We start from the raw sequence: 8,047 nt of genomic DNA, 5'->3' as shown, positions 1-8,047 counted from the left end.
TAACAAATTGGCATGACCTTTCTTTGTAAGAAACTTGAGTGTTCACCTTTTATTACTGAGACCAAAATTAAATAATGAGTGTTAATGGAGAAGTATAGTGTCTTGTCTAATGTGAGGTAACATTCAGAAAACCACATTTTCTGATGATACTCGATAATTCAAAATTTTCTCAACCTTTGAGACTCAGAACTAGAATTACCTTTCCCAATGAAGCTTTCCCAGGACGAGTCTCACCCTCCCTGAATTTATAGAACCTACTATTTGCATAAACCCTTCATTTGGGAGACTAATTATATTGCATTATATTGACGTGTAACATTTCCTGTGTTTGCCTCTCGGTAGGCAGTAGTGGTTAAAAATCTGATCTCTAAAGTCAAACTGCCTATTTCCAAGTGTGAAGTTGCCACTGATTGACTGTTAATTAATATTTTTGTCATCGGCTTTCTGTTCTATCAAATGGAGATAGCAATATTTCCTTCACAGGGTTGTTAGAAAGATTAAATTATCAAAAGCTTTAAGATCACTCAAAACTGCCCACCATGTAGTAAGCACTTAACAGTTATTAGCTAATATCCAGTAGATTGTTAGATATGATTACTGTTAGACAATAATCCCAACAGGGGTTAATCCCACATATAGTAGGTTTACAACAAATATTGTTAAGTGATATACTTTTTACCTATCTTTAAATTAATTCAATTTTTTTTAAATGCATACAGCTAAAAATTCATCCACTTTAACAGTAAAATTTGATGAGCTTTAACAAGTGCATACAGTTGAATAATCTGCCCACAATCAAGATAAAGAAAATTTTTATTAACTTATTGTTCTCTACTCTTTTTAAATATGTCCCTGTTCTCACCTTCAACCCCTAGGGAACTCCAAGCCCTAGCAACTACTGTTTTTGTACATGTCACTATAGCTTTCCCTTTCTAGAATTTGGTATGAATGGCATCACAATGTATATTGTCTTTTTGGTGTGGATTCTGTCCATGTAATGATTTCAAGATCCATCTATGTTGTTTTGTATAGCAATAGTTAATTCCTCTTTATCGCGTATTAGTATCTCATGGATACCTGGATTGTTGCTAAGTTTTGGCTACTGTGAATAAAGCTGCCATGTAAACTCCCATATACAACTTTGTGTAGACATATGTTTTCATTTCCCTTGGCCAGATGCCTAGAAACAGAGTTGCTAGGTTGAATGGTAAGTGGATGTTTAAACATAGAAGAACTGCCAAGTGGTTGTATCATTTTATTTCCAATAAACAAGGATATGTTCCAATTATCCCACATCCTTGCAAATACGTGACATACGTGTATTCAGTTTCATTCATTTTCAGCTATCCTAACAACTAAAGATGTTGAACATTTTTTGCATTTGCATATTTACTATTCATACATCTTCCTTGCCATCCATATATATCTTTCGCTTATTTTGTAATTTGTTATCTTCTTGCTATTGAGTTGCAGAATACAATTCATTTACCAGACCTGTTTTGCAAGTCTCCTTCCAATCTTGCCCTTTCATTTTCTTGATAGTTTCTTTTGAAGAGCAAAGTTTTAAATTTCGATGAAGTCTAATATTTCATTTTTTCTTTTGTTCTATATCTAAGAAATCTTTGTGGAGAAATAAATCAATTTGGGGATAATTGAAAGCATAACAGTATTCAGTCTTCTGATTTATTAAATGGTATTTCTACACATTTATTTATTTAGTTTTCTTCTCAGCAATATTTTGTAGCTTTTGTTGTCCACGTCTGGTATACTTTTTTGTTAAATTTGTCCCCTAGTATATCATTTTTTGATGCTATGGTGAATTGGTGAATGGGACTTTTTTATTTCAATTTTCAGTTGTTTATTGCTAATATATAGAACTAAAACTAATTTTTGCATATTGACCTGCATAGTACCCTACAACATTGATGAACAAAAACACTTCTAGTAGCTTTTTGTAGATTCCTTAGGCTATTTTATGCACATGATCGTGTGATCTGCAAGCAGTTTCTTTCTTTCCAATCCATATGTCTTTCATTTCATTTTCTCACCTTATTGTACTGGTTAGTGACTCCATTATAACACTGAATAAAAATGGTAAGACAGATATTCTTGCCTTTTTCTCAATCTTAGGTAGAAAGTATTGAACAGTTCACTACTGAATATGTTAAATATAGGATTTTGTAGATAAGCTTTTACCAATTTGATGACATTCCATTACATCCCTAGTTTGTTGAAATTTTTAATCATGAGGTAAGTTGAATTTACCTAATGTTTTTTTCTATATCTATTGATTATATTGTTTTTGAATTTTTAGTAAGTCAGTATAGGAAATTACATTAATTCATTTTAAATGGTAAATCACATTGTGTTGCTGTCATGAACTTCATTTGGTCATGATGCATTATTTTCCGCCCTCCCGTCCCCCAACTGAATTCAGTTTGCTAAAATTGTGTTAAGTGCTTTTGACTCTGTTCATGAGAGATATTTTGACATTTCCTTTTCTAGAAATATGTTGACATATAAAGTGAGTTGGGAAATGTTTCACTTTTATATTTTTTTGTAAGAGCTTATGTATACTTTTCTTCCATAAAAGTTTGATTGAATTCATAAGTGAAGCCATCTGGGTCTGGAGTTTCCTGTGTAAAAAAATCTTAAATTATAAATTCAGTTATTCTAAATAAGTTTTCTTCTTGAATGTGTTTTAGTAGTTGCTGTTTTTCAAGGAATTAATCAATTTCACATACTTGTTGAATTTATTGGTATAAAGATTTTCAAAACATTCCCTATCCTTTTAATGTTGGTAGGACCTGTAGTGATGTTTCTTTTTTCATTGCTGATGTTGGTATTTTGTGTCTTCTCCCTCTCTCCTTGCCTTTTTTAAATTGATTGATCTAACTAAAAGTTTCTAAATTTTATTTTGTTCAAAGAATTATATTTGGGTTTATTCATTTCCTCTGTGGTTTGTTGATTTTCTATATTACTTATTTTTCCCTTCATTTTTGAAGGATATTTTCACTGAACATAGAATTCTGGATTGACAGCTATTTACTTTGAGCTCTTTTAAAATGTTCTGCTACTTACTTCTGGCCTCTATAGTTTCTGATGAGAAACCTACAGTAATTTGAAAAATTGTTTCCCTATAGGTAATGTGCCATGTTTTTCTGATTACTTGCGAGTTTTTTCTTTGTCTTTAATTTTCAGCAGATTGATTATTGTATGTCTGGACTTAGATTTCTTTGGGTTTATTCTGTTTGGGATTCACTCAGCTTCTTAAATCTGTAGGTCTATATCCTTGATCATACTAAGGAAATTTTCAGTCATTTGTGTGTGTTTTTTAATATTTTTTTAGCACCCTACTTTTCCTCCTTCCCTCTGTGACTCTAATAACATGAATATTAGAACTTTTGCATAGTGCATTTGGTCCCTGAGGCTCTGTTTATTTTGAAACTTTATTTTCTCTATTATTCAGATTAGATAATTTCTATTTATCTATATACAAGTTTACTGACTCTTTTTCCTGTTACCTATATTCTACTATTGAGTCTATTCAGTAAGTTGTGCTTTTAGTTTTGAATACTGTATCTTACAGTTCTAACATTTCCATTTGGTTCGTCTTTACACTTTCAATTTCTTTCCTGATACTTTCTATTTTAATATTTGTTTTAAGAGTGTTTACATTTGCTCACTTAAACATTTTTATAATAGGTACTTTAGAGTCTTTGTCAAATAATTCCAAGCAGGGAAAGGAAAGAAGCTCTAATTTAGAGTGGAATTCAGAAGTTTGACTCTGATAGGGAATTGACATTTTAATTACTGAATGAAAATGTTCTGGTAAAAAAAAAAGGGTGACTAGGGAATATTATTATTATCTGAAAATGACCACATTAAACCTGTTCTAGGTTTAACTTAGAGGAAGGGGTATTTTCTTATGCACTCTATAGATTTCTGGTAATTTTACATATGAATTACATATACATGATTCTTCACTCATCTCTCTTCCTGGAGTATTTTATCCTTTCCCAACTTAAAATCAATACTCCAATTCAATTTTTGTTGAAATTTTTACAGTTACAGTCTCAAAGAGGATATATAAACAGTTTACTTATTAAGTCCTTGTATGTCTAAAAATGCCAGACACACCCATCTCAATTTATAAACAATGTCTTGAGAACAGGATTCTATGATCACAGCACTCTTCACTCAAAAGTTCACATTGTTATTTCACTGTCTTCCATCTTACTCTGCTGCAGGTTAGAAGGTCAGCAGTTTTATCACTCTTTTCTTTGTAAATCTGTTTTACTGCCTGAAAGCTTAATAAGAAGTGTTCCTAATCCTACAGGTTCATTACTTGCCCTAGGATGTGGCCAGGATTGGGTGGTTGTTTTATTTGTTTGTTTGTTTTTTCATTAAATTCTTCCAGCACTCATAGGGTCTTTATCATCTAAAAACTCAAGTCTTTATCCAAGTCATGGGGATTATTTTTCTATTAATTCTTTTACTTTTGTTATTTCTCTTTTTCTTTCTCTCCCTCTTATTATTTGGAATAATTGATTTTATGAGTTTATCCTACATGTCTCTTATTATTCCTAATTTCCATTTCTTTTTTTTCTTCTGTATTCTGGTATGATTTCTTAAACTAATATTTTATGTTATTGCTGACTCAGTATTCAGCAACGTCTATACTGTTGTTTCACACTCTTCATTTTTCACATTTACTTTTGTTGTTGTTGTCTCCATTTCTGCCACTGAATCCAGGATCCAGCTTGATAGGACCATCTGTTCTATTTATAGGGATGGTTCTCTTTCAGCCTACCAATATTTATTAAAGTTGCAGTATTCGATCAACACTGAGAAAAGATGAAATAAGCCATGTAAACTTTTAGCATCAAAAGAAATGAGTATTTTACTGAAATGCAGTAAAATAATAATAATATTTGAGGAGAAAAGAGATGACAGAATGAGAGGGAAAGCCAGATTATTAAAAGTGGAGAAAGAAAAGTAGAGACAGAATTTTGTGGCTGAAAAGCTAGACAATTCAGGGAATGCTGTGAAGAGTTTTATGTTGAGTTGCTTTGTATTGATCAGGAAGTGTGTGAAGAGCAGACAGCACAGTTAGTGAGAAGCGAAGGGCCAGAAACCATGAAAGTGGAAATGTTCTCAGAACTCTGGGAGGGAGACCAATGGGTCAAGAAAATCCCAAGAAGTGTGAAGACAGGAATTGCTGGTGGAGAACCCATTCCTGGGGCTGGATCCCCAGGTCACCAACATCAAAGCACAAGGTGTACCTTATGGAAAAGAACAATACAAGGTCAAACTTGAAAACAAACAGGATACACTAAAGGAACAGAAGACAAAGCTGGAAATTAGCACCTTTAGCAAAAAGCTCACCAAGAGACGACAGAACGTATTCAGCAGGAATACAGAACAGAGCAGAACTTGAACATGAAGTTCATGTAGAAGGCCCTTCAATAGTTACAGGAAGTGGCTGATAAGAAAAGAAGCAAGAAAAGAGAAGACATGGGAAGGAAACATGATATTTTATGAATATGTGTCAAACAGCAATGAGAGGAAGAGAAGGAAAAGAAGTTAGCTGAGAAGGACTGGGGTCTGAGACTTGAAAAGGAAGCAAGGAAACAACTTGTGAATGAGGTGCTCCGGACAAGAAAATTTCAAATTCAAAAAGATGGAAAGAAAAGCAAAAGAACAGGAAGAATGTGCTATGGAACAGGATCACATAAATGAAGGTCTTAAAGAACTTAACACGGAGTAGGAGAATTTGGCAAGATACTGAGATTTAGCCTCAAAGTACAGGAGGCAACTGCAGAGGCAAATATCCTACCAGCAGCAGGCCCAGGAAGCGGAGAAGGAAGGGGCATGCCAACAGTTTGAAGCAGAGGTAGCAGCAAACAAGATTTGCCAGGACAAAATCCAAAAGATCTGGACCACCCATTTCAAGTATCATACAGAAACATGCATCCCATACAGAGAATATGCCCCAATATGCTTCTAGCATAGTCTCATAAATATCAATATATTTTTCTCAGTCTTTTACTGTGTTTGACTGCATTATACTTGTATGTTCCTTATTTTTTTATTATAATTTTTTTTGGTTCAGTATTCCACACAATCTCTCCAATTTTATCACCATCTTTGCAAACCTACAAGCAGTTCAGCATATTATTAGGAAAGAGATTCCTTAAAGCTGGGAGGTCTGTTTCCTTGTCAAGTGTAAGTTGGCAGACAGGAAAAGAAAATATAATTTACTATCCCAGGAGGCTGGTGACAATAGGCCAATCAACTGTGATCCTGGAATTAGTGACTAGGAAGGCAAGCCACCAGATGCCTGGGCTTCTCCCAGATCTTGAGACAAAGGAAGTTAGCACCTGAGAGGAACAGTTTGACTCACAAGTCAGGCCTGTTCTAGACCACTGTGCACTGTGACAGCCTCTTAGAGGTTCACTCAGGTGACAGGCGCAGCTGGCTGACCTCAAGAATCTGCAATATTATTGGATTTTGCCCCAGGCTCCTCCAAAAGTGTCAGTCTCTTCTCAGGGCTGAGGTTTTTCAGCTCCTCTGTTCCAGGGTCGTGCAAGGAAATCACTTGGCTGACCCTGCACTGTCTCCAGGAACACTTAATCTTTGCTTGGCAGATGGGACCCACTCTCCTTCCTGACCCTCCAGTTGGCTACCATTTACCTCCCTCCCTTACCCGAAATTTATACAAACCAACTCCTCAAAGGCCCACTGGGGACCTTGGGAGGAGACAGGGGTCAAGCACCTGGACTGAGACAACCGTCTTCTCAGAATCCCTGGGAAGCTACCATAGTGGGGTTTTGTTTTGTTTGTTAGTTTTACTTATTTTCCATACATTATAAATTCTTTGAGACTGGATACTTTATCTTTTAATCATTTCTAATCTCCACTCCCCTTATCATAGTGTTCAGTTTAAATTTGAAAATCAGTAAATACCTTCTGCTCCCAGAATTCACATTAGATCAACTTTACAGACAATTCCAAGTCGTAACTGTAGATGGGGCACTTGATACATTTCAACTGCCTGAGAAAAGCAAGTGAGAATTCATTCCATCGGGTGGCTCAGACTTCCACTTCTGAATTTTGACTGCTTTTTAACTTTGGGAAAGATCTACCTCCGTTAAAAGAGGTGGGGGAAAAATTGTTTCTATGGGTGAGGGAGAGAATTTCCCAACCACATATCTCACAGCATTCACAAAGTGAAATGTTTATTTCAAAAACTGAAAAAAATAGACGTCAAGGGGGGGGGATTTGTGAATTGTGCATATATATATTTCTTCTGCCAAGAGTTTATCTGAGGTTTTGATTTAAAATTAAACTCAGATGCTATTTGTTAAATGCCATTAAAAAAAATAGTCATCCCAATCCTACCTCCATGATAGACTGGAAAACATATTTGCCATGCTTTATTGACCTTGGCTGTTCATCTTGTTCCACTGAAATGAGCAGGTTATGTTCTCTAAAAGTAAATGCCTAAAAGTGTTTTTATAGATGCTAATAGATTAGATGAAACTGCTCTCTGTAACCACTATTCAATGGTAAAAGTCAAAATTCACATTTTCTTTGCTCAGTCCAGCATGTTGTGGGTTCATCTTTAACACTGCCCTTGGAGGAAGATAGAAGAATGAATCGAAGGGGAGCTCTTCTTCCTAGGAAAAATTTCCTTCATCCAACACTGAAGAGAAACCCAGAGAACTTAAATGTATCTTTTACTGTAGAGGAAAGATACAATGATTCAGATTAATGAAAGTGTGCTTTGGGTTATCTAACCAAACAAATGGCATTTGATTGTGTAAAAGAAGCAACTTGTGAGACATTCATGGACCTACAGGAAGACGTGACTCCCTGGTGTACCTCTGATTGACCAGACTTCACCAGTACAAAGGTTGACCATATCTCTTTCACAGTGGACTGCACTCTGGACTGACCCAGGACATGAAACCACATTCTCTGGTAACGACACTGGTTAAGATGCCACAACAACATGGCTGGTTTAAATGAGCATCTGTGGCTG

At 35.1% G+C, this 8,047-nt stretch overlaps 1 pseudogene; it reads left to right on the top strand.

Annotated features, from left to right (window-relative positions):
* The first annotated feature begins 4,894 nt into the window (after positions 1-4,894).
* Positions 4,895-6,015, top strand: LOC117025135 (cilia- and flagella-associated protein 53-like; annotated as a pseudogene).
* Positions 6,016-8,047: the final 2,032 nt, after the last annotated feature.

This window comes from Rhinolophus ferrumequinum, chromosome 7 (assembly GCF_004115265.2).
Source record: "Rhinolophus ferrumequinum isolate MPI-CBG mRhiFer1 chromosome 7, mRhiFer1_v1.p, whole genome shotgun sequence".
In the NCBI taxonomy this organism is placed as follows: domain Eukaryota; kingdom Metazoa; phylum Chordata; class Mammalia; order Chiroptera; family Rhinolophidae; genus Rhinolophus; species Rhinolophus ferrumequinum.
This window is presented reverse-complemented; position numbering and strand designations above follow the sequence as displayed.